The following is a 25,073-nucleotide window of genomic DNA, read 5'->3' as shown; positions in this document are numbered from 1 at the left end:
CGTAGCCCTGCAAATATTTTTCTTTCAGATACTTATCCAATTCCCTTTTGAAAGCTGTGATTGAATCTGCCTCCACCACCCTTTCAGGCAGTGCATTCCAGATCCTAACCACTCGCTGTGTATGTAGTAAGCAAATTAATATTATACTTTAGTTTATGTTAGAATATGTATAATGTAGCACCAATGTACAGGGTGGAGGTAGCGAATCAATTCATACCCTGAGTTAAAACGGTATATAGGTCTGTACTTATTGTATTTATCCAGCTAAGCTCTAAAAACAGGATTAATTGACTGAGAGGCCCGTGGGAAGATTGGGGAGTATGTCTGTTCGGCCAGGCGAGGCAACACATATACAAGATAACATACATAAGAATTTGTTTGTTTGCAAACCCACAACAGGGTTCCATTACATCAAAGTCTGGTGGGACTAATTATAATGTGCTTGCTTTGCAGAAGTAACATGAGACAAGGTCAGAATCTGTGCTTTGCAGAGATATTAACAAGGACTGTTATCTTAAGAAAGCATGTTAACGAACAAACCACCTGGCTAGAGACAAAGGACGGTTGTAAAGCAATAGATTAAGATGAGGCCACAGTCACAGAAAGCCACGGGACCAACTGATAACAGAACTGTGATTTGTAAGCGGCTGGAAGGATGAAATGTCATGGTTTATAATTGCCATTCAGCAATAAATCTGTATATGCTGATAAGCTTTGCACCCGCCCCTAGGGCAGGGGTTTGATTTTTGTACAATTGTGAACGTTGCTAGGATATTGGTGGAGTCGGATCTGAGAGGGATCCCAGAAGGTTCTCCCCAGGCCTGTGAATAAAGACTGTTTTGAACCTCCAATCGAAGTCTGTCATCCGTACATAGCTGAGCGTCGACTTTGTATATCACTTAGTCCGCTCTGCAGGGGAAAGGGTTAAGTGTCGACTTGGCATATCACCAGGTCCACTTTTCAGATACATCAATTGGCGTAGCTGGCAGGATCGCAGACTCTGACCGGTCCACGGGAACATTGAGCTAAGAAGGGTGAGTACGTTTTAAATTACCACCCATAAATTAGAAAGCTCCGAACATACTGTGAGATCTGGTAAGGCTGTGATTCAAAGGACATAGGGAGACAGACTCGAGAAAGGGATGCGGTCTGGTGAGCCGGCGAATCCTCTAAATAAGCCGGGAAGGCAGCAAAATCCTCTAGTTCAGATAGACGGCTCAATAGGTGGTAAAGTCCTACGAATAGTGGATCCTTGGGAGTCACGGGGTGATCGACACGGACAAGGGTGGTTGATTATCCCAAACACCTAGCCTGAGCCTGAATTAAGAGGACGTAGTCCCACGTGATGGCCAGGATGAAGTAGGTGTAGGGAACTAAACACCACAGGATCATGTTCCCGTGACGAGTGAGTGTGCGCAAAATAAGTGTGTGTGGGTGAATGATAGAGTAACATAAGAACCATTGAGAAGTAAGTCAGAAGTTATATAGAATGCCTCAAAAGGTTGCAGAAATAAAGGAGGAGGGACCGTCTCCTTGGGGAGATCCCGGCTCCGTCACTCGCTATGTAGCAGATAAAAACCAGAAACTTATCGAGTTCATGAAAAAGAAAGGATGGGATCCCGAAGACAGCGCGAAAAGACAAAGGGCTTGGTGGAAGAGACAAACCAAAGATAAAGAGAGAAAAGGGGGAATGGTAATCTTAGCTTGTTACCAGAAACAATGTAAGGAGTTGAAACAGAAGGGAGAGGGGGAAAGGGAAGAGAAAGAAGTAACAACTCCCAAACCAAGAGGGAAGGGACACCCGGTGGCGGCGGCCGGCTCCAGCAGTACACCTGTATACCCAAAACTACCAGAAGAAGGTAATATAGATGGGGGTGGGTTAGAAAAGGAAACAGCAGGAGACAGTAAGGAGAGGGACTGGCCGGAGCCACTGCCCTGGCCAGAAGAAAATAATCTCCCACCACCCTATAATCCAGTGCACCGCGCGGTAAAAACAGCCCCGGTAAAAACTGAAGTAATCCCAGGACACCCAGAGATCCCCGGTACCACCATGGTCCCCGCGGCAGGAGGAAACCCGGAAATCCCAGCGGTCCCCACAGTTCCGGCAGGACCCCAGATAATTCGAACCACCTACCAGCCCTTTAAACCCTTAGAGAGACAAATGCTGGTGGATAAATTACCCCAGCTGCAACATTGGGGGATTAACTACCCATTTTGGCAAGAGATGAGGGAATTGAGGATCAGTCATAATTTACACAATAAAGATATAAACCAGTTGGTGCGAGCAAAAATTTTGGATGACCGTTGGGATCAATTACCCTTGAATTTCAGGGACGGGACTTGGTGCCTAAAGTATAATCCTGCCCTGCAACAGTCAGACCAACACTACGAGGCCTTGAAGTGAGCAGTACAGGAGGTTATGGGACAGGCCCCAGTAAATTGGGCAGCCACACCCAATATAACTCGGGATATGGGGGAATCTGCCGTAGACTATAGCAAACAGAAATGGGAAAGGTTTGTGCGATGTTCCGGCATCCTAAACCACACCACAGAGAACCAATGTTTCCTGCAATCATTTAAAGCCGCACTCGGTCCCGCACATCAGGCAGCCATACGATTAGGAGTTGTTACAATGAACAACTATGAGGATTTAATTAGGTGGGTGACCGAAGTAGATAACATGCAAAAGGCTAAGATAGCTGCCGCAGAAGAGTTGGGGGAACAAGAGGAAGCAGTGGGGATAGCAAGCTGTTATGCTTGTGGGGAAGAGGGACATTTTGCTAAAGAATGCAAACAGAAGCAGAGAAGAGATGTCAGACCAGCATCGGACCCAAAACCAACTTGCTATAATTGTAACAAGCCAGGACATAAGAAATCAGACTGTTGGAAGAAAGGGGGAGGAAGGGAAGGTCAGGGGCCGAACCAAAGGGGGGTTCCCCAAAGAGGACAGCCCGGAGGAAATGGGGGAAGGGAGGATTTTAAAAGATGGATGAGAGAAGAAAAAGAGGAACAGGAGGAAAGGGATAGAGACAGAGATAGAGATAGGGAGAGACAGCGATGAAGGGATAGGGAAGAAAGGGAGCTTAGGGAATATAGTAACTGGAAAAATACCCGGGGTGAGAGGTGATATGGGTCTGATTCAGAGGATGGGGAAGAAGGCGATGTGTGCACTACGAGGCAAAGGAGAGACATGATGAAGAAGTTGAATATTAAATGAAAGGTAGCGGCCCTCGGGGAGAATGGTGAGGAGGATCCAAGGATGTTTGTTAACGCATTGGTAGGGGGCCGGCAGTGTAAAATGTTGATAGACACTGGAGCCTCAATCTCACTGGCAGATTTACCCTTGCCCCAAACTAAACTTTCGATTAATGTGGCGGTAATAGGGGGAAGAAGACTTAAGGCTTATAAGAGCGAAACAATTCTATTAGAAATTGGATGTATAATAATACCTACACATTTGTGGGTATGCGAGAATACTGAAGGAACAATCCTAGGGATAGACTTACTGCGGGAAGTAGGAGATTTAATCGACCCTAAAGTGAATAAAGTGATCTGGCCACCGGATCACAAGTCGAACAAACAAACGGCCCCGGGAAACAAAACAGATCGGGTAGGAGCAATTAAGATTATAGACCCGGAATGGGATAAGAATGGACTATGGGCGATCCCATGCAGAGAGTATATTGGGGTGTGGGCAACACATAGACAAGATTGTGGATTAGTCCAAACCCCCCCGGTAAAAATACCGGGACCAATGCATCGCCCACATAAACAATATCCTTTAAAGGAGGAAGCCAAAGCAGCAGTGCGGGACATAGTGTTGGAATTAACCAAACAGGGAATCTTACGAGAAACAATATCCGAAACTAATTCCCCGGTATGACCAGTAAGGAAACCAGATGCATCATATCGACTGACAATAGATTATACGGCACTAAATAAGGTGACCCCAAAGGAATACCCGATAGTGACAAGCCCTGCTACAATTTTTAATGGGCTAAAACCCGAAGACAAAATTTTTACAGTACTAGATATTGCAAACGGATTCTGGTCCATACCATTGGACAATGAATCGCAAGAGAAATTTGCCTTCGCACTAGATGGGAAACAATATACTTGGACGAGGGTCCCTCAAGGGTTCCATAATAGTCCAGCTATATTCCACCGACACATGGCCAAGGCCCTGGAGAAAGTAGAATTAGAGGAGGACGGCAGTACGGTGTTGCAGTATGTCGACGATTTACTGACAGCCTCCAAGAACACTCAGGGGCATGTTAAAGCCTTGTCCAAAATTCTGAAAGCACTCGGGATGCAGGATTTAAAGTAAACCCCACCAAAGCTCAAGTAGGGAAATCAGAGGTAACCCATAATATCAGCATGGGCAAGAGAGCCATGCCAGAGGGTCGGAAGTGGGCCATAAACGATATGCCCAAACCTGTAACTATGAGGGGAGTGCGACAAGTCCTGGGACTATTCAATTACAGCAGGAATTTTATTGAAGGATTCTCACAACTAGCTGCACCTTTGTATGAATTGACCAAAGGGGGAAAAGCAGCAGAAGAACCCACTGAATGGACAGAGTTACAGGTGGAAGCCTTTACTAAATTAAAACAAGCACTGACTGCCGCACCAGCCTTGGGGTTACCCGATATGGGGAGGCCATATCATATCTTTTGTCAAAATCACGGGGGACATTATAGTGCAGTTGTAGCACAAAAGCATGGGGATTACATGAGACCCGTAGCCTACTATTTGACACGGAGATCCCCAATAGTGGCCGGTATACCAACATGCATTGCTGCGATTGATTGTGTACGGTGGTCAGTCAAAGTGAGTGAACCTGTGATAATGACGGGGGAGATAGTGTTACATACACAACACACCTTAGTGGAATTGTTAAACACCAGATGATTAAAAACCATCTCAAACGGCCGGAAGGCTGCTTGGGAGGCTGTCCTGTTGCCCAAAGATGAATCTATACAGTTAGTTAGAGACATGAGCCAGAACCTCGCAGCTATGATGGGAATGGAAGAAGAGGAACACTGTTGCACCAGTGAAGAAGAATTAGAGTATGTAGACAGGATCAGGGAATTACCTTTGACAGAGGCAGACCTAGAGCTATACGTGGACGGGTCCCGTAAATATGTTAACGGAACACCACGGACAGGTTGGGCTGTGGTGACGGGAGACGGCACCGTCCAGAGGGAAGGAAGATTACTCGGGGGTAGTTCAGCACAGGTTGGGCTGTGGTGATGGGAGATGGCACCATCCAGAGGGAAGGAAGATTACCCGGGGGTAGTTCAGCACAGGTTGGGCTGTGGTGACGGGAGACGGCACCGTCCAGAGGGAAGGAAGATTACCCGGGGGTAGTTCAGCACAGGTTGGGCTGTGGTGACGGGAGACGGCACCGTCCAGAGGGAAGGAAGATTACCAGGGGGTAGTTCAGCACAAGCTGCCGAGTTAACGGCATTGACAGAGGCATTAAAATTGGCAGAAGGAAAACGGGTGAAGATCTATACCGAGAGCCGCTATGCTTTTGGCATAGTACATGATTATATGGCAGCCTGGAGTAGAAGGGGGTACATCGCCTCGGGGGGCAAACCCATACAGCATGAGGACTTAGTAAAGAAATTGGTAGCCGCCCCAGGGTTACCCACTGAAACGGCGGTAATAAAGGTAAAAGCCCATCAGCGAGGGAATTCCCCCACAGAAAAGGGAAATAGAGCTGCGGATCGTGCAGCCAGAAAGGTGGTAATGCAACAGACTGCAGCGGTAAACAGGATCAAAATAGAACCAGAAACGCAGATAGACATAGCCGCTATTACTGCATTACCAGAGGATATAGACATATCCAAATTGCATAAGGAAGTCTCCCAGGAGGAGAAGCAGCTATGGGAATGAAGGGGTGCAAGAGAAAGGGCGGGTGGAATATGGAGGAAAGAGCAGCAAATATGTACACCAAGCTGTATACAACAAGAATTAATGGGATTGTACCATGGTAGACAACACACAGGTATATCCAATATGTTAAACAACCTCCAGCGATGCTGGTGGTGACCCGGAATGAAACAAGCTGTGGACAGATTCTGTAGACACTGCCCCATATGTGCGCAGTATAACATAGGGAAACCTGTCAAGGTAAAGTGGGGACATCAGCCGAGACCAAGAGGCCCATGGGAGAAGTTGCAGAAAGACTTTACTGGATCTCTACCGAAATCAAAGGGAAGAATGTACTGTTTGGTAATAATAGATCAATTTACTAGATGGGTTGAAGCATTCGCCACTAGAGATTGTACGGCAACAACAGTAGCACGAATAATGGCAGAGGAGGGAGTACCACGATGGGGGGGTCCCGCTGCAGATTGATTCAGACCAGGGAACGCACTTTACAGGGAAGGTTATAAAGGAAACATGCACATTATTAGGTATCAGACAAAGGTTCCACATACCATACCACCCTCAGAGTTCAGGGATGGTGGAAAGGATGAACCGGACTTTGAAATTATCCTTAGCTAAAGCAATAGAAGACACGGGGAAGGGATGGGCAGAGTTACTCCCGAGTATACTGATGAGACTTAGAGCAACTCCGAATAGAACTACGGGGCCGACACCTTTCGAACTAATGACCAGACGAGCAATGACACTGCCGGAAGGAGTCACTACCGGGGGTGAGGATGTCGGGCCCCTGAAGGATAGAACTAGGAGATTTATTAAACAATTGTGTACGCAATTACACGCTCTCAGACATGAGGCCAAAGACCAACAGGTTATACGGGATCTAGAACAGGATACACGGGGCGACCAGAAGGAGGTCCCAGCAATAGGCAGCAAGGTGATGGCAAAAATAATACCAGCTAAACCAGGGCTAGCACCCAGATGGTCAGGACCTTACGAAGTATTGATGAACAGTGACACATGCGTTTGTATAGAGGAGTCCGGAACAGGTAAAGGAAGGTGGAAGCACTGGACTCAGTTAAAGATATATAACAAGGACAATGAGTAACCAGAGATGGTGCCTTTTGAGGAGAGTGAGGAGTATGCTCGAAGGTATAAAGAATGGGAAGGGGAGTTTCTCCATATATCAGTGATAGGGCTGTGCATGATGTTAATGTTATACACCGTGGTCTGAATCTTCAAGTATATCTGGAAACAGAGCCACAGACCAAGAAATGAACAAGATGTACAACAGTTTGAACTGATAGAACGGATAAGAATAGAATAATTTTAATCGGCTGGTGAAGACTGGTCCCTTTGTCGATTTTTACAGGAACGATAAACTCGTAGGAAGGTGAAGTGGAGCATCGTTTGCGCCCTCATTGGGATTATATGGCTAAGTACAAGCGCTGAGTCTAGTGGGAGGCGCGAGCAACTCGGGAGTTTATGGTTAAGTATACGCCCTGAGTCTGTTGGGAATATAGAGGGAGAGAGGCGCTGTCCAGCAGGATTTACAGTATGTAGTAACGAAATCTGTACATACGATGAGAGTGGTAGGGGGATCAGATACGGTGATGGATCACGCGGGCTACCACCGGAGTGTGTGGTTAAGATGATCCCCGGACAATGGGGTGCGTGTTTAAACGGCACCTTCTGTGTGGAAGACGTAACAAGTACAACAACCATCCCGCCACCATCCACAACCCCACTAACGTGGGGTTAGTACAACAACCATCCCGCCACCATCCACAACCCACTAACGTGGGGTTAGTACAACAACCATCCCGCCACCATCCACAACCCACTAACGTGCCCGTCAATGGAAAAAGGAGCACGAGGGGGTTTAATAACAAGAAAAACACAAGATGAGGTGTATTTCAGTCTAACACAGAGTTAAATAAGAACATAAGAACATACGAAATAGGAGCAGGAGTAGGCCAATCGGCCCCTCGAGCCTGCTCCACCATTCAATAAGATCATGGCTGATCTGATCCTAACCGCCAATCCACTATCACAGAACCATCTCCTGAATGTAACAGAATTAGACACACGAAATAGGAGCAGGAGCAGGCTACACGGCCCCTGGGCCCGCTCCGCTACCCACAGGGCCATGTCCGATCCGAACCTAGACTCATGTCCAAATTCCTGCCCGCTCCCCGTAACCCTTTATTCCCTTTACTTCTAGGAAACTGTCTATTTCTGTTTAAAATTTATGTAATGATGTAGCTTCTACAGCTTTTTGGGGCAGCATATTCCATGGACCTACCACCCTCTGAGTGAAGTAGTTCCTCCTCATCTCAGTTTTGAAAGAGCAGCCCCTTATTCTAAGACTATGCCCCCTAGTTCTAGTTTCACCCACCATCGGAAACATCCTCCCACATCCACCCGATCCAACCCCTTCACAATCTTATGTGTTTCAATAAGATCGCCTCTCATTCTTCTGAACTCCAATGAGTAGAGTCCCAATCTACTCAACCTCTCCTCATATGTAATCCCCTCATCCCCAGGGTTAACCGAGTGAACCTTCTTTGTACTGACTCGAGAGCAAGTATGTCTTTTCTTAAGTATGGACACCAAAACTGTATGCAGTATTCCAGGTGCGGTCTCACCAATACCTTGTACAACTGAAGCAATACCTCCCTATTTTTATATTCTATCCCCCTAGCAATGAAAGCCAACATTCCATTGGCCTTCTTAATCACTTGCTGCACCTGCATACTAACCTTTTGAGTTTCGTGCACCAGGACCCCCAGATCCCTTTGTACTTCAGTACTTTCCAGTTTCTTGCCATTAAGATAATAACTTGCTCTACGATTTTTCCTGCCAAAGTGCATAACCTCACACTTTCCAGTATTGTATTCCATCTGCCAAATCTCTGCCCACTTACTTAGCCTGTCTATGTCCCCTTGCAGGTTTTTTATGTCCTCCTCACTCACTACTTTCCCTCCCATCTTAGTATCATCTGCAAACTTTGATATGTTACACTCGGTCCCCTCCTCCAAATCGTTAATATAGATTGTAAAGAGTTGGGGAATCAGCACTGACCCCTGCGGAACACCACTAGTTACTGATTGCCGGTCTGAGAATGAACCATTTATCCCAACTCTCTGCATTCTGTTAGATAGCCAATCCTCTATCCATGCCAGAATATTACCCCCAATCCCATGATTTTTTATCTTAAGCAATAATCTTCTGTGTGGCACCTTGTCAAATGCCTTTTGGAAGTCTAAATACACTACGTCCACTGGTTCCCCTTTATCCACCCTATATGTTACTTCCTCAAAGAACTCCAGCAAATTTGTCAAACATGACTTCCCCTTCATAAAACCATGCTGACTTTGTCCTATTAAATTATGATTATCCAAATGTCCTTTTACTGTCTCCTTAATAATGGACTCCAAAATTTTACCTACCACAGATGTTAGGCTAACCGGTCTATAGTTTCCAGCCTTCTGTCTACTGCCCTTTTTAAATAAGGGTGTTACATTAGCAGTTCTCCAGTCTGCTGGGACCTTTGCCGAGTCCAGGGAGTTTTGGAAAATTATTACCAATGCATCCACAATCCCTACCGCCACTTCCCTCAAGACCCTAGGATGTAAGCCATCAGGTCCAAGTGATTTATCCGCCTTGAGTCCCATTATTTTACCGAGTACCACTTCCTTAGTGATTTTGATCGTGTTTAGCTCCTCCCCCCCTTTAGCCCCCTGTTTGTCCAGTGTTGGGATATTCTTAGTGTCTTCCACTGTAAAGACTGATACAAAATATTCATTCAGTGTTTTTGCCATCTCCATATTTCCCAGCATTAATTTCCCAGTCTCATCCTCTAAGGGACCAACATTTACTTTAGCCACCCTTTTTCTTTTTATATAACTATAAAAACTCTTACTATCTGTTTTTATATTTTTTGCTAATTTACTTTCATAATCTATCTTCCCTTTCTTAATCAATTTTTTTTGTTATTTTTTGCTGTCTTTTAAAGTTTTCCCAATCCTCTATCCTCCCACTAGATTTGGCTACCTTATATGCCCTTGTTTTTAGTCGAATACTATCCTTAATTTCTTTACTTAGCCACGGATGGCTGTCTTTTCTTTTACACCCTTTTCTTCTCAGTGGAATATATTTATTTTGGAAGTTGTAAAATAACTCCTTAAATGTACACCGCTGATCATGTATCGTCTTACCCTTTAATCTATTTTCCCAATCCACTCTACTCAATTCCGCTCTCATACCTTCATAGTCTCCTTTATTCAAGCTTAGCACGTTTGTTTGAGATCCAACCTTCTCACACTCTAATTGAATATGGAATTCAACCATGTTATGGTCACTCATTCCAAGGGGATCCTTTACTAGGACATTTTTAATTAATCCTGTCTTGTTACACAGGACCAGATCTAAGGTTGCTTGCCCCCTGGTCGGTTCAGTTACATACTGCTCAAGAAACCCATCCCTAATACACACAATGAACTCATCCTCAAGGCAGCCCTGCCCAATTTGATTTGTCCAATTAATATGATAGTTAAAATCCCCCATAATTATAGATGTTCCCTTATTACAAGCCTCAACTATTTCCTGATTGATACTCCGTCCAACAGAGTTGCCACTGTTCGGAGGCCTATAGACTATGCCCACTAGTGTTTTTTTCCCCTTATTATTCCTTACCTCCACCCAAACTGTTTCATTATCCTGATCTTTTGACCCAATACCATTTCTCTGTATTACAGTGATTCCTTCCTTTATTAACATAGCCACCCCACCTCCCCTTCCTTCCTGCCTGTCCTTCCTGATCGTTAAATAACCTGGTATGTTTAATTCCCAGGCATTGTCACCCTGCAGCCATGTTTCTGTAATGGCCACAAGATCATACCCATATGTAGTTATTTGTGCCATTAACTCGTCTATTTTGCTACGAATGCTATGTGCATTCAGATAGAGAACTTTCAAAGATGTTTTGTGACACTTAGTTCCTGCTTTTGCCCTTTTTATTACTTTACCTTTTACTCCATACCTTCTGCCCCTTCCTGACACGCTCTGGTTTTTAATTTCCCCACTGCTACCTAAGTCTATGACCTTCTCTGTTGTCATTTTTATTATTTGCTCTCTAGGAACCTCCCCCCCACTAGTTAGTTAAAAGCCCTCTCTACAGCCCTAGTTATATGATCCGCCAGGACTCTAGTCCCAGCACTGGCCAAGTGAAGCCCGTCCCAACGGAACAGCTCCCTCCTGCCCCAGTACTGGTGCCAGTGTCCCAGGAAGCAAAACCCATTTCTCCCACACCAGTCTTTGAGCCACGCATTTAACTCTCTAATTTTATTTGTCCTAGCCAAATTCGCTCGTGGCTCAGGTAATAATCCAGAGATTATTACACTTGTGGTTCTGCTTTTTAATTTGGCCCCTAGCTGCTCAAACTCCCTTATTAAGCTTGCTATTAATATGAGTACTTTTGAGATGCCCGCGATGTGTAACAATCATACAAAACAATTATGGGACTCCCTGTGGGTAAAACAATTAGAGGGTCCACAGGGAAAATCTATCTTACAGAGATGTAAGAAACAGGGAGTATTGGAAATGGCCAGAGCAGGGTAGGTGGCCGGGTTAGCAACAGTTAATAGCTTGGACACAGAAGGAGTAAACGAAGGAGAAGAAGAACTACAAGCAAAGATAGAGAAGTTACTAAAACAAGCCACTGGAAATAGCCAGCAATTGGCACTGGCAGGAAAACAAACGACAACACAATTGTTGGGGGTGGAAGAGATAGCAGCCCCCCATGCAGAAACAATCAATACAATTATTGATCGACTTAACAATGCTTCTCGCCAAACCCATAAGGAATTAGTATGTGCCATGTATGGCTCATGGCTATTGTCGAATGCTCAACATAACATGAAGCAAATAGATAATGGACAAATCTCTGATTGGATTACTAATGAGGATCTGGAACCTTGGATTGACACAAATAAAAGCCTATGTAAGGGGCGTAAAATGGGACAAGTATACCGGGCAGGCAATTGTCTGACCCCATGGACTAAGGTGAGTGGCTTTGTACTGGCCATCCCACAACTCCCAGGAGAGGGACAGCCCCTATACAACGTGATTAATATTGGAGAGATACAAAGGGAGAGTTGGGTTGAATATCATGATGTCCCTACCAAGGCAATTTGGGAAAGGGATGAAGATAATAACCAGAAGAATGGAATCTTAAGGGGGGTGGTAATGGACGGTGCCACCACAAGGGAAGGACATGGGTGTGCACACACACCCCCACCGAGGGAGACACATCCGAGTGCGGATTCACAAAATCCACCAATTGCACCCTTGAGGTACACCCAAGAGGGATACACCGGACAAGGGTAGCACCGAGGAACAACGGGACATTTTGTGTCACCACAACTGAACAGAAATATGAATATCAAGGTCTGACTTGTCCCATTCCCCAACCAAACTTTTGTTTTGATCCAAAGATATCTACACAGATAGGACACCAATATATACACCCACCAAGACCACAGGAAGGGAAAACCTGGTCACTTCATAATATGGGACTTAATAAAGAGGTTGAAACTTATGTCATATCGGAGCCCAAGGCAATTCCTAAGTTAGAGGAAGAAAAAGCTTGGAAGAAATTACAGCAGAAAACGAAGGAAATTTTAAGTATATTGTCATAAAATAGAAGAAGACTTAAAGAAACAACAAAAATACATTAGTACAACATTAGCGGAAACTCCTTGGTACAATTAGATCTGGAACTGGGGGCTAAATGTTGATATACTCCCCTGGATAAGGATCATATCACACCTGTTGGTAGTTGTGCAAGGCGCCGTATTAATGATCCTTTTGTTATTACTTTGTGGATATTGCCAGTGGCGAAAGAACCAAAACCTAGCACAAGTCGTAACCAAACAAATAAAGAAGGAAGGGGTGAAAGAAAGACTGTTGCTAACCACCAACAAACAAGGGGTAGGTCGTGAGAAGAATTATTATGAAAACTGTGTTTAGGATTGCGGAAGTATGAGCACTAGACACCCTGGGCTGGTACCACCTGGGTGACGGGAACTCATAGCAAACAATCTTAAACTGTAGCATATTGGCCATATTGGGTCAAGGTGACCAATGGGCCATAAGGGGGGACCACAGTAACCAAATTAATATCATACATTAGTTTATGTTAGAATATGTATAATGTAGCACCAGTGTACAGGGTGGAGGTAACGAATTAATTCATACCCTGAGTTAAACGGTATATAGGTCTGTATTTATTGTATTTATCCAGCTAAGCTCTAAAAACATGATTAATTGACTGAGAGGCTCATGGGAAGATTGGGGAAGATGTCTGTACAGCCAGGCAAGGCAGCACGTATACAAGATAACATACATAAGAATTGAGTAACAAGGCGGCCTTCGCTTGTTTGTGAAGCTACAACATGGTTGTCTAAAAGACAAAATGGCTTACATCAAAGTCTGGTGGAACTAATTGCAAATATGCTTGCCTTGCAGAAGTAACAGGAGCAGGTTACAAGGTCAGAAGCTGTGCTTTGCAGAGATAGTTCGGACCAGTAGGCCGATTGAACAAGAACTGTTATCTTGTGAAAACATGTTATTGAGCCGGACCATCTGGCAGAGACAATGGATGACTGTGGCTCCAGACTACAAGAATAGATAAGAAGGCCACGGTGATAGAGGAGTTGGAATAAGTCAAACAAGCAAAAAACATGATTAACTGCGGAATATGGGGAGAATTATTGAAACTTATAAAATTGTAACAGGACTAGACAGACTAGATGCAGGAAGGATGTTCCCAATGGTCGGGGAGTCCAGAACCAGGGGTCACAGTCTAAGGATAAGGGGTAAGCCATTTAGGACAGAGATGAAGAGGAATTTCTTCACCCAGAGAGTGGTGAACCTGTGGAATTTTTTTACCACAGAAGGCTGTAGAGGCCAATTCATTAAATATATTCGAGAAGGAGTTAGATATATTTCTTAAGGCTAAAGGAATCAAGGGATATGGGGAGAAAGCAGGGACAGGGTACTGAATTTGGATGATCAGCCATGATCTCACTGAATGGTGGAGCAGGCTCGAGGGGCCGAATGGCCTACTTCTGCTCCTATCTTCTATGTTTCTATGTCTATGAAGCATAAAAATGTCACGCAGTAGAAGCAATGGATATAATGGTATACTAGAGACTATGATTGATAGATTTGTACCCGCCCCTAGGGCAGGATATGACTGATAAGATTATGTATAAGAATATAACTCACTAAACTTTTGGTGGAGTCGGATCTGAGAGCGGTCTCAGAAGGTTCTCCCCAGGCCTGTGACTAAAGACCATTTTGAACCTCCGATCGAAGTCTGTCATCTGTACTATAGCTCAGCGTCAACCTTGTATATCACTTGGTCCGCCTGTAGCTTACATCACTGAGGTACTGAATGAGTACTGAGCATCTGTCTTCACAAGAGAAGAGGATGAAATTAATGTCGCAGCAGAGGAGGGGGAGTAGAGAAATTGGATAAAAATGGATAGAAAGGAGGCGCTAAATAGGTTGTCATCACTCAAAGTTAACAAGTCACCCGGTCCAGATGCGATGCATCCTAGATTGCTGAGAGAAGCTAGTGTGGAGATAGCAGAAGCTCCGACCACAATCTTTCAATCCTCCTTGGATATGGGACTAACCTGATTGAGTTCTTTGAAGTAATGGAGGGTTGATGAAGGTAGTGCAGCAGATGTTGTATATATGGACTTTCAAAAGGCATTTGATAAAGTACCACATAAGAGACTTACTCGGAAAATAGAAGCACAGGGAATTAAAGGGCTGATGGTAATTTGGGTATATAATTGGCTAAGGGAGAGGAGACAGTGAGCAGTGCTGAGGGATGTTTTTCTGACTGGAGGGAAGTATGCAGCGGGTTCCCCCAGGGGTCGGTATTAGGACCATTGCTTTTCTTGTTATATAGAACTGACCTGGACTTGGGTATAGGTGTACAAGTTTGAAGTTTACAGATGATACAAAACTTGGCAACGTAGTAAATAGTGAGCATAGTAGTAGCAGACTTCAGAAGGACAGAGACAGACTGTGAAATGAGCAGACACAAGGCAGATGAAATTAAATGAGGATAAGTGTGAAGTGATGCACTTTGGGAGAAACAACAGGGAGAGGCCGTATAATCTAAATGGGACTATTTTGAGGGGGTGCAAGAGCAGAAGGACCTGGGGGTCCATATTCACAAATCTTTGAAAGTGCCACGGCAAGTTGGTGACGCGGTTCAGAAAGCATATGGGATACTTGGCTTTGTAAATAGGGCCATTGAATACAAAAACAAGGAAGTTACACTGAACCTTTACAAATCACTAGTTAGGAACATAGGACAGGTGGAGGCCATTCAGCCCCTCGAGCCTGTTCCGCCATTCAATGAGATCATGGCTGATCTGCGACCTAACTCCATACACCCGCCTTTGGCCCATATCCCTTAATACCTTTGGGTAACAAAAACCTATCAATCTCAGATTTAAAATTAACAATTGATCTCGCATCAATTGCCGTTTGCGGAAGAGATTTCCAAACTTCTACCACCCTTTGTGTGTAGAAGTGTTTCCTAATTTCACTCCTGAAAGGTCTGGCTCTAATTTTTAGACTATGCCCCCAGTCCTAGAATCCCCAACCAGCGGAACTAGTTTCTCTCTATCTACCCTATCTGTTCCCCTTAATATCCTGAAAACTTTGATCAGATCACCCCTTAACCTTCTAAATTCCAGGGAATACAACCCTAATTTGTGTAATCTCTCCTCGTAACTTAACCCTTGAAGTCCGGGTATCATTCTGGTAAACCTACGCTGCACTCCCTCCAAGGCCAATATATCCTTCCTAAGGTGTGGTGCCCAGAACTGCTCACAGTACTCCAGGTGTGGTCTAACCAGGGTTTTGTACAGCTGCAGGGTTTTGGCCTCAGCTGGAGTCTTGTGTACAGTTCTGGGCACCACACTTCAGGAAGGATGTCAAGGCCTTGGAGAGGGTACAGAGGAGGTTGACCAGGATAGTACCAGGGATGAGGGACTTCAGTTATGTGGAGAGATTGGAGAAGCTGGGATTGTTCCCCTTAGGGCAGAGAAGGTTAAGAGGAGACCTAATAGAGGTGTTCAAAATGATGAGGGGTTTTGATCGAGCAAGTAGGGAGAAACTGTTCACTCTGGCAAGTGGGTCGGTAACCAAAGGTCACAGATTTAAAATAGTTGCTAAAAGAACTAGAGGGAAATGAAGAGAATTGTTTTCACACAGAGGGTTGTTAAGATCTGGAACGCACCATCTGAAAGGATGCTGGAATCAGGTTCCACAGGAACTTTCAAACAGTAATTGGACATGTACTTGAAGAGGACTAGTTTGCAGCGTTCTGGGGACAAAGCTGGGGTTTGGGACTAAATTGGACAGCTCTTTCAAAGAGCCGGCACAGACACGATGGGCCGAATCACCTCCTTCTGTGCTGTTAGATTCTATGATCAGTGTGAAGTCGCTGGTGTCTCTTAAGATTCTTAGAGCTTTTAAAGCTCTTCCCACAGTCAGAACATTTAAAGAGTCTCTCGTCAGTGTGAACAAGCTGGTGTGACAGGAGGGTGGATGACTGAGTGAATCCCTTCCCACACACGGAGCAGGTGAATGGTTTCTCACCAGTGTGAACTCGCTGGTGTCTCTTCAGCTCCCCGGAGCTTTTAAAACTCTTCCCACAGTCAGAACATTGAAAGGGTCTCTCATCAGTGTGAGCTCGCTGGTGTTCCTTCAGTTCCCTGGGGCTTTTAATGCTTTTCCCACAGTTAGGACACTGAAATGGTCTCTCTTCAGTGTGAACAAGCTGGTGTCGCTTTAGATCCCTGGAGCTTTTAAAGATCTTTTCACAGTCAGAACAGTTAAACGGTCTCTCAACAGTGTGAACAAGCTGATGTCCCTTCAGATCCTCGGCGCTTTTAAAGCTCTTCCCACAGTCAGAACATTTAAAGGAATTCTCTCCAGTGTCAACAAGCTGGTGTGCCAGCAGGTGGGATGACTCAGTCAATCCCATCCCACACACGAAGCAGGTGAACGTCCCCTCACCAGTGTGAACTCGCTGGTGTCTCTTCAGCTCCCCGGAGCTTTTAAAGCTCTTCCCACAGTCAGAACAGTTAAAGGGTCTCATCAGTGTGAACAAGCTGGTGTGACAGTAGGGTGGATGACTGAGTGAATCCCTTCCCACACACGGAGCAGGTGAATGGCCTCTCCCCAGTGTGTAGGTGTTGGTGTCTCTTCAGCTCCCCGGAGCTTTTAAAGCTCTTCCCACAGTCAGAACATTTAAAGGGTCTCTCTTCAGTGTGAACAAGCTGGTGTTTCTGCAGGTTGGATGATTCAGTGAATCCCTTCCCACATTCAGAGCAGGTGAACAGTCTCTCCCCAGTGTGAACCCACTGGTGTTGCTTGAGCTCCCAGGGGCTTTTAAAGCTCTTCACACACTCAGAACATTTAAAGGGTCTCTCGTTAGTGTGAACTCGCTGGTGTTGCTTCAGATCCCCAGCGCTTTTAAAGCTCTTCCCACACTCAGAACATTTAAATGGTCTCTCATCAGTGTGAACAAGCTGGTGTTTCTTCAGTTCCCCGGGGCTTTTAAAGCTCTTCCCACAGTCAGAACACTGAAATGGTCTCTCGTCAGTGTGAACTCGCTGGTGTGTTTGCAGGTGGGATGAACAAACAAATCCCTTTCCACACACGGAGCAGGTGAACGGACTGTCCCTGATGCGACTGCGCCGTTGAACTTCCAATGCAGATGGGGAACTGAATCCCTTCCCACCGTCCCCACCTTTACCCGGTTTCTCCCCGGTGTGACGGTGCACGTCTCACCAGGTCAGGCAATCGGCTGAATCCACGTCCACACACTGAACACGTGTACGGTTTGTCATCGCTGCGATCACTGCTTTCTCCTTCCATGTGCAAAGGCCGATGATATTCAGGTCCTGATTAATCGAGCAACTCTGTCAGATCTTGACGTGATGTTTGGTCTGAGCTTCCCGCCTGTAACTGCTCCACTTCTATAACCCTGTAAATTGAGATCAGAAAAGGATCAGAGGCAAACTGTTGTTTAATTTTCCCCTTTCCGACCCTAGGGGCAGTGAAGCTGATTTTCAGGCCCCAGCTGCTGCACAGGTTGTTTGGAAGGATCAGCAATAATGGCGGCTGCAATACCCACAAGCCCCTGCGCTCCAGAAAGCGCTCTGTTGATGCTGAGTCCCGCGCATGTGCTCATGGCCCCTGCACTCTCCCTCCTGCTCCACAATCACCCCTCCCGATCTGTCCACAACACGCATGCTCAGCACACAAAACCGCGTGGTTGGAACATCGGGCACGCATGCGGAGCCGCAACATCTGGTACGCGTGCACGGCTCAGGTGGGGGAGAGTCGGTGTTTCGCCTGAGCCGCCAGGGAGGTGCGCATGTACAGAATGACCCAACATTCTTCCTGTCAGCAATCACTCCCTCGTTTCTGTAATAAAAACAGAAAATGCTGGAAATACTCAGCAGGTCAGGCAGCATTTGTGGAGACAGAAATAGAGTTAACGTTTCAGGACTGCTTGTTCTTTAGTGTCAGCTGTGACTCAGTGGGTAGCACTCTCGCCTCTGAGTCAGAAAGTTGTGGGTTCAAGCCCAACTCCAGAGACTGGAGTACAAAAATCTGGGCTGACACCCCAGTGCAGTGCTGAGGGTGTGCGGCACTGTCAAAGGTGCCGTCTTTTGGATGAGACGTTAAACTGAGGCCCCGTCTGCTCTCTCAGGTGGATGTAAAAGATCCCATGGCATTATTTCAAGAAAGAAAGACTTGCATTTATACAGTGCTTTCATGACCACCAGATGTCTTGAAGTGCTTTACAGCCAATGAAGTACTACAATGAAGTAGTCACTGTTGTAATGTGGGAAAGACCAGGGCAGTTATCCCCAGTTTCCTAGCCAATGTTTATCTCTCAGTCAACATAAAAAGATACATTATCTGGTCATTATCGCATTGCTGTTTGTGGGAGCTTGCTGTGCGCTAATTGACTGCTGCGTTTCCTACATTACATAGAAACATAGAAACATAGAAGATAGGAGCAGGAGTAGGCCATTCGGCCCTTCGAGCCTGCTCCGCCATTCAATGAGATCATGGCTGATCATTCAAATTCAGTACCCTGTCCCTGCCTTCTCCCCATATCCCTTGATCCCTTTAGCCTTAAGAAATATATCCAACTCTTCCTTGAATATATTTAATGAACTGGCCTCCACTGCCCTCTGTGGTAGAGAATTCCACAGGTTCACCACTTCCTGGTTGAAGAAATTCCTCCTCACTTCAGTCCTAAATGTCCTACCCCTTATCCTTAGACTATGACCCCTGGTTCTGGACTCCCCGACCATCGGGAACATCCTTCCAGCATCTAGTCTGTCTAGGCCTGACAGAATTTTATAGGTTTCGATGAGATCCCCTCCCAATCTTCTAAACTCCAGTGAGTATAAGCCCAATCAACACAATCTCTCCTCATACGTCATTCCTGCCATCCCAGGTATCAGCCTGGTGAATCTTCACTGCATTCCTTCCATGGCAAGAACGTCCTTCCTCAGATAAGGCGACCAAAACTGCACACAATACTCAAGGTGCGGTCTCACCAAGGCCCTGTACAACTGTAGCAAGACATCCTTGTTCCTGTACTCGAACCCTCTTGCTACGAAGGCCAACATACCATTTGCCTTCTTAACCGCCTGCTGCACCTGCAGGCTTACCTTCAGCGACTGGTGCACAAGAACACCCAGGTCTCTTTACACTTCCCCTTCTCCCAATCTATTGCCATTCAAATAATAATGTGCCTTCTTGTTTTTGCCACCAAAGTGGATAACCTCACATTTATCCACATTATAGTGCATTTTCCATGTTTCTGCCCAATCACCTAACCTGTCCAAATCGTACTGGAGTTTCATGACATCCTCCTCGCAGCATACCCTCCCACCCAGCTTTGTGTCGTCTGCAAATTTGGAGATATTACATCCAATTCCCTCGTCCAGATCATTAATATATATTGTGAACAGCTGGGGTACTAGGACCGATCCTAGCGGTACTCCAAGTGCTCTGCTATTACAGCTTTTATAATGGACTCTAGCATTTTCCCCACTACCGATAGTGCCTACACTTCAAAAGTACTTCATTGGCTGTAAAACACTTTGGGATGTCCGGTGGTGGTGAAAGGCGCTATATAAATGCAAGTCTTTCTTTCTTCACTGGTCTCACCAGCGACCTCTTCTAGCTGATGGTTGATTGATATTACAAGAGGATTTGAGTACAGGACTAAAGAAGTCTTACTCCAATTATACAGGGCCTTGGTGAGACCACACCTGGAGCACAGTGTACAATTTTGGTCTCCTTACCTAAGGAAGGATATACTAGCCATAGAGGGAGTGCAGCGAAAGTTCACGAGGTTGATTCCTGGGATGGCAGGACTGTCGTATGAGAAGAGATTGAGTAAACTAGGCCTGTATTCTCTTGAATTCAGAAGAATGAGAGGGGATCTCATTGAAGCATGCAAAATTATTACAGGGCTTGATAGGATGAATGCTGGGAGAATGTTTCCCTTGGCTGGGGAGTCTAGAACCAGGGGCCACAGCCTCAGGATAAAGGGTTGGCCATTCAGGACTGAGATGAGAAGAAATTTCTTCACACAGAGGGTGGTGAATCTTTGGAATTCTCTACCCCAGAGGGCTGTGGAGGCTCAGTCATTGGGTATATTCACAACAGAAGTCGATAGATTCCTGACCAGTAAGGGCATCAAGGGATATGGGGATAGGACCGGTGAATGGAGTTGAGGTGATGATCAGCCATGGTCTCATTGAATGGTGGAGCAGGCTCTAAGGGCCGAATGGCCCACTCCTGCTCCTACTGGGGACAGCCAGATTCCGCGCATGCACACACGGGATGGCAGTTTGGGCCGAGTCCGGATCAGCGGCCACTCCCGGTCACCAAGGGCAACAACCGCGCATGCCAGAGGACACCAACCCTCTCCCCCACTCGGAGCTGCGCCTGCGCACTCGGATCCTGCCGGACGGAGTCGGCGCGGGGCATTCCGGGGAAAGGCCTTGGTGTCGGTTCCAGAGTCGCGATCAGTGACGCAAAGTGAGTTTTCTCTGCTCCGATTGGTTGGAGAATCGCGCGGCGTTGGGGGGAGGGTGGATCGGGAGAGAATAAAGAGAAACAGAAAAACCTGAGAGTCCGCGAGGCCCCGGACCGAGCGGCGTCAGTTGGAAGGTGCACGTGATCTCCTCGGGGACACATGACCTGGACCCATGGCCTGATTGACGGGAGCTTCCGACCAATAGGGAGCGAGCGGGGCGGGGCTGGAGGAGCGAGCCGACGGCGGATCTTCCAACCAATCGGGGAGCCCGAGGGGCAGGACTAGCACCGGCTGATTGTCTGATCCGCAGGGCAGCGAGTTTCTCCAGTCCCTTGTTCAGGGCCCGGGGCCAGGGGAGGCTGTGGGCCTTTATTCCCCTTATTGGACACAAGGCTCTTTGTCTCACAACACACTGGCTCATGTTTTAATAGAGACATTTTAAATTCATCAATAAAAGCAGATAAACCTCGTGCTTCTGTGGAACAATCTTTCTAATATTTTATAGAATCATAGATGGTTACAGCACAGAAGGAGGCCATTCGGCCTTTCGAGCCCGTGCCGGCTCTCTGCAAGATCACTTCAGCGAGTCCCACTCTCCGCCCTTTCCCCGTGACCCTGCAAATTACTTTTTGTTAGATCCATGATTCTGAGAGGATGATTTTTTTAAATAACCAAACGGATGCTGTAACTTAACAATAAACAGGTATTTACTGGAGGAGGGTAGTCTCAAGACTGGGGTACAGAGGCATGCGCAAGGCTTATATACAGGTGTGGTCACTGCCGGTACTACAGTATACAGGAGCTGTAAAAGTAGTTCTGTCTTAAAGGTTCATACACTACAATTCCTCCCCTTTTAGATTAGTAGTACCCCTAATATTCAAATAACAATTAACACTTTAACATGTACATTAAACAACAATAGTCCATTTATAGATTCAGTCTTTGGGGCGGCTTCCTGACCCTTTCGGGATAGCGCCTTTCCGGAGGTTCTTGTTCTTGGTACAGAGGCGATTCTGGCCCCTTTTCATCGGGTAGTTCATCGGGTTCCACTGCTACTGGTTCTGAGGTAGATGCTACGGGTATGTTGGGTTCATCCCCAGGTACTCGAGACATGGGGTTGACTCGTTCCTGTGACGCTAAGATCTGATCGACGTGGCATCTCACAATGTTCTCCCCGACATCCACTGTGTACATTAATGGCCCCTGCCTTGTGCATATCGTTCCGGGTTGACATTTCTCTGTTCGATAGTCACGGGCCAAGACTGGTTGTCCTACATTGAAGCTCCTTGTCGGCTTCTCATTGATGTGCTGGAATTGTTTGTCCTCAACATTTCTTCGCACATTTGGTCTGAGCAAGTCCAGACGAGATCTCAACCTTCGGTTAAAGAACATCATGGCCGGGGTCTGGTTGGTAACTGCATGTGTCGCGTTTCGGTAGGCTAATAAGAAATTGTCCACCTTATGCTGTAGTGGAATTTCATTGTCGCACATGGCCTTTATCGCCTTCTTAAAGGCTTGTACGAACCTCTCAGCCAATCCATTTGTGGCTGGATGATACGGGGCTAATGAGTAATGCCTTACCCCATTCCTTCTCATAAATTTTCGAAACTCTTCGGACACAAACTGTGGTCCATTATCAGAGCAAATCTGCTCTGGCAAACCGTTTCTGGCAAATATGGTCCGTAGGACTGCAATCATTTTCTCTGTAGTGGTTGAGGACATTTATATCACCTCAGGCCACTTCGAATGAGCATCCACTGCTATTAAGAACATTGAGTCCATGAATGGACCAGCGAAATCAATATGCACCCGTTGCCATGGAGAGGAGGGCCACTCCCATGGGTGTAGAGGGGCATGTGGTGGTGCATTTTGGACCTTCTGGCATCCTGAGCAGCTCTTAGTTAGGTCTTCAATTTGTTGATCGATTCCCGGTCACCACACATAAGCCCTAGCAAGGCTTTTCATTTTCACTCCCCCCAGATGACCTTCATGTAGCTCATTTAGCACTCTCTCCCTTAACTTGGGTGGAATTACCACTCTGGATCCACACATCACTGTCCCATGGCATACTGACAGCTGTTCTCTTCTGGATGAGAATGCTGGCAACAGTGAGTCGCCATGTGTTGGCCATCCCCTCACCGTCAAATCATATACCCGAGACAGCGTCGGATCATTGCGGGTCTCCTTCTCTATATCCGCGTTCATTACTGGCAATCATTCAATTATTGACGAATAAAATATCTCGATAGGGTCCATTGCTAGTGCTTCCTCCACAGTAGGCAGTGGCAGGCACGATAGCCCATCAGCGTTCCCATGCTGTTTCGTGCCTTTATATTCTATTTCATATTGATTCGCCCCTAGAAACAGGGACCATCTTTGTAACCGTTGTGCAGTCATCACTGGAACGCCCTTCTTAGGATTAAAGATGGAGACAAGTGGTTGGTGGTCAGTCAGCAAGGTGAACTTCTGCCCATGCAGATAGTGGTTGAATTTTTTTACTCCCCATACTAGGCTGAGGGCCTCCCTGTCAATCTGGGCGTAGTTGCGCTCGGCTGAGGTTAGTGACCGAGACGCAAAGGCTACTGACCTCTCCAACCCGTCTGGGAATTTGTGCGACAGCACCGCTCCAATACCATAGGGTGATGCATCACATGCCAAAAGAATTGGTAGTGCTGGGTTGAAATGGGCCAACACCTCTTTTGATGTGATCAATTCTTTACACTTCTGGAAAGCTCGTCTACGTTCGTCATTCCACTTCCATGGTACCCCTGTTTGCAGTAGGGTGTTCAGTGGGTGTAACACCATGGACAAATTTGGTAAGAACTTGTGGTAGTAGTTTACCAGCCCGAGGAACGACCTCAGTTGTGACACATTTTCCGGTGCTGGAGCCTTGACTACTGCCTCAATCTTTTCAGGGGACTTATGTAACCCCTCTTCATCAATGACGTGGCCACAATACGAGATCTGTTTCTGGAAAAACTCGCACTTGTGGCGATTAGCTCGTAGCCCATACTCCTTTAATCTGGTGAGCACCTTCTCCAAGTTGGCGAGGTGATCACTGTCATTTTCGCCCGTGACCAGGATGTCGTCCAAATAACACTGGGTCCCTGGAATCCCTTGCAGGACTTGATCCATTGCCCTTTTCCAGATAACCGGAGCTGAGGCTACCCCGAACACCAGCCGGTTGTATTGATAGAGACCTTTATGAGTGTTAATCGTAAGGTATTGTTTCGAAGCTTCTTCTTTTCCTCCATTTGCAAGTACGCCTGGGCTAGATCAATTTTGGTGAAGCGTTTACCTCCAGATAGCGAGGTGAAAATATCCTCAATTCGTGGAAGCGGATATTGTACCGTGTGAAGGATTGGGTTCACTGTCACCTTAAAATCCCCACAGATGCGGACCTTCTTTGGTTCCCCAGGTGTATTACTCAACGACCTCTTCATTACAGGGACAATGGGTGTAGCCCACTCGCTCCAGTCCACTTTGGCAGTACTCCTGAACATTCCAACCCTTCCAGCTCTGCTTCAACAGCTGGTCTGATCGCATAAGGCACTGGTCTGGCCTTAAGAAACTTTGGGCTTGCATTTTCCTCTATTTTAATCGTTGCTGTTATGCCTTTTAGAGTTCCGAGTCCCTCCTGGAACACTTCTTTTGCATCAGTTAGCATTTTTGACAGTCGTCCAGGTGTGACATCGTCATCCTTTTTGGCCTCAACCTTCAGTGCCTGTATGGAATGCCAATCTAATTGTATCTTCCGGATCCATTCACGTCCTAGCAGTGGTGGTCCTCCATCTGGCAATACATATATATCCATTTTAGGTATTTCCTGGCCTTTATATATCACTTTCACCCTTATTTTTCCTTTGGGGTAGACTTTTTGCCCCGTGTACGTCTTCAAGACAATCTCTGTAGCTTTCAAGGGTATATGTGAAAATAGCCGCTTGTAGTCCCTTTGGTTTATGACTGTTAGGGCTGATCCTGTGTCCAATTCCATTTTCACTTGGAC

General features: G+C 46.2%; 1 pseudogene across 1 annotated transcript in view; it reads right to left on the bottom strand.

The window, feature by feature from the left end:
- LOC147118680 (uncharacterized) overlaps window positions 1-25,073 on the bottom strand; it is a 96,733-nt pseudogene that overhangs the window by 48,776 nt on the left and 22,884 nt on the right. The window contains exon 3 of the transcript XR_015077937.1: window positions 16,477-16,684. The product of XR_015077937.1 is annotated as an uncharacterized LOC147118680 (transcript). The remainder of the gene's footprint in view (window positions 1-16,476; window positions 16,685-25,073) is intronic.

This window comes from Somniosus microcephalus, chromosome 4 (genome assembly GCF_052327205.1).
Source record: "Somniosus microcephalus isolate GS21.2 chromosome 4, FLI_Smic_1.0, whole genome shotgun sequence".
Lineage (NCBI taxonomy): Eukaryota > Metazoa > Chordata > Chondrichthyes > Squaliformes > Somniosidae > Somniosus > Somniosus microcephalus.
The sequence above is the reverse complement of the archived record's forward strand: the minus strand, read 5'-3'. Positions and strand labels throughout refer to the sequence as shown.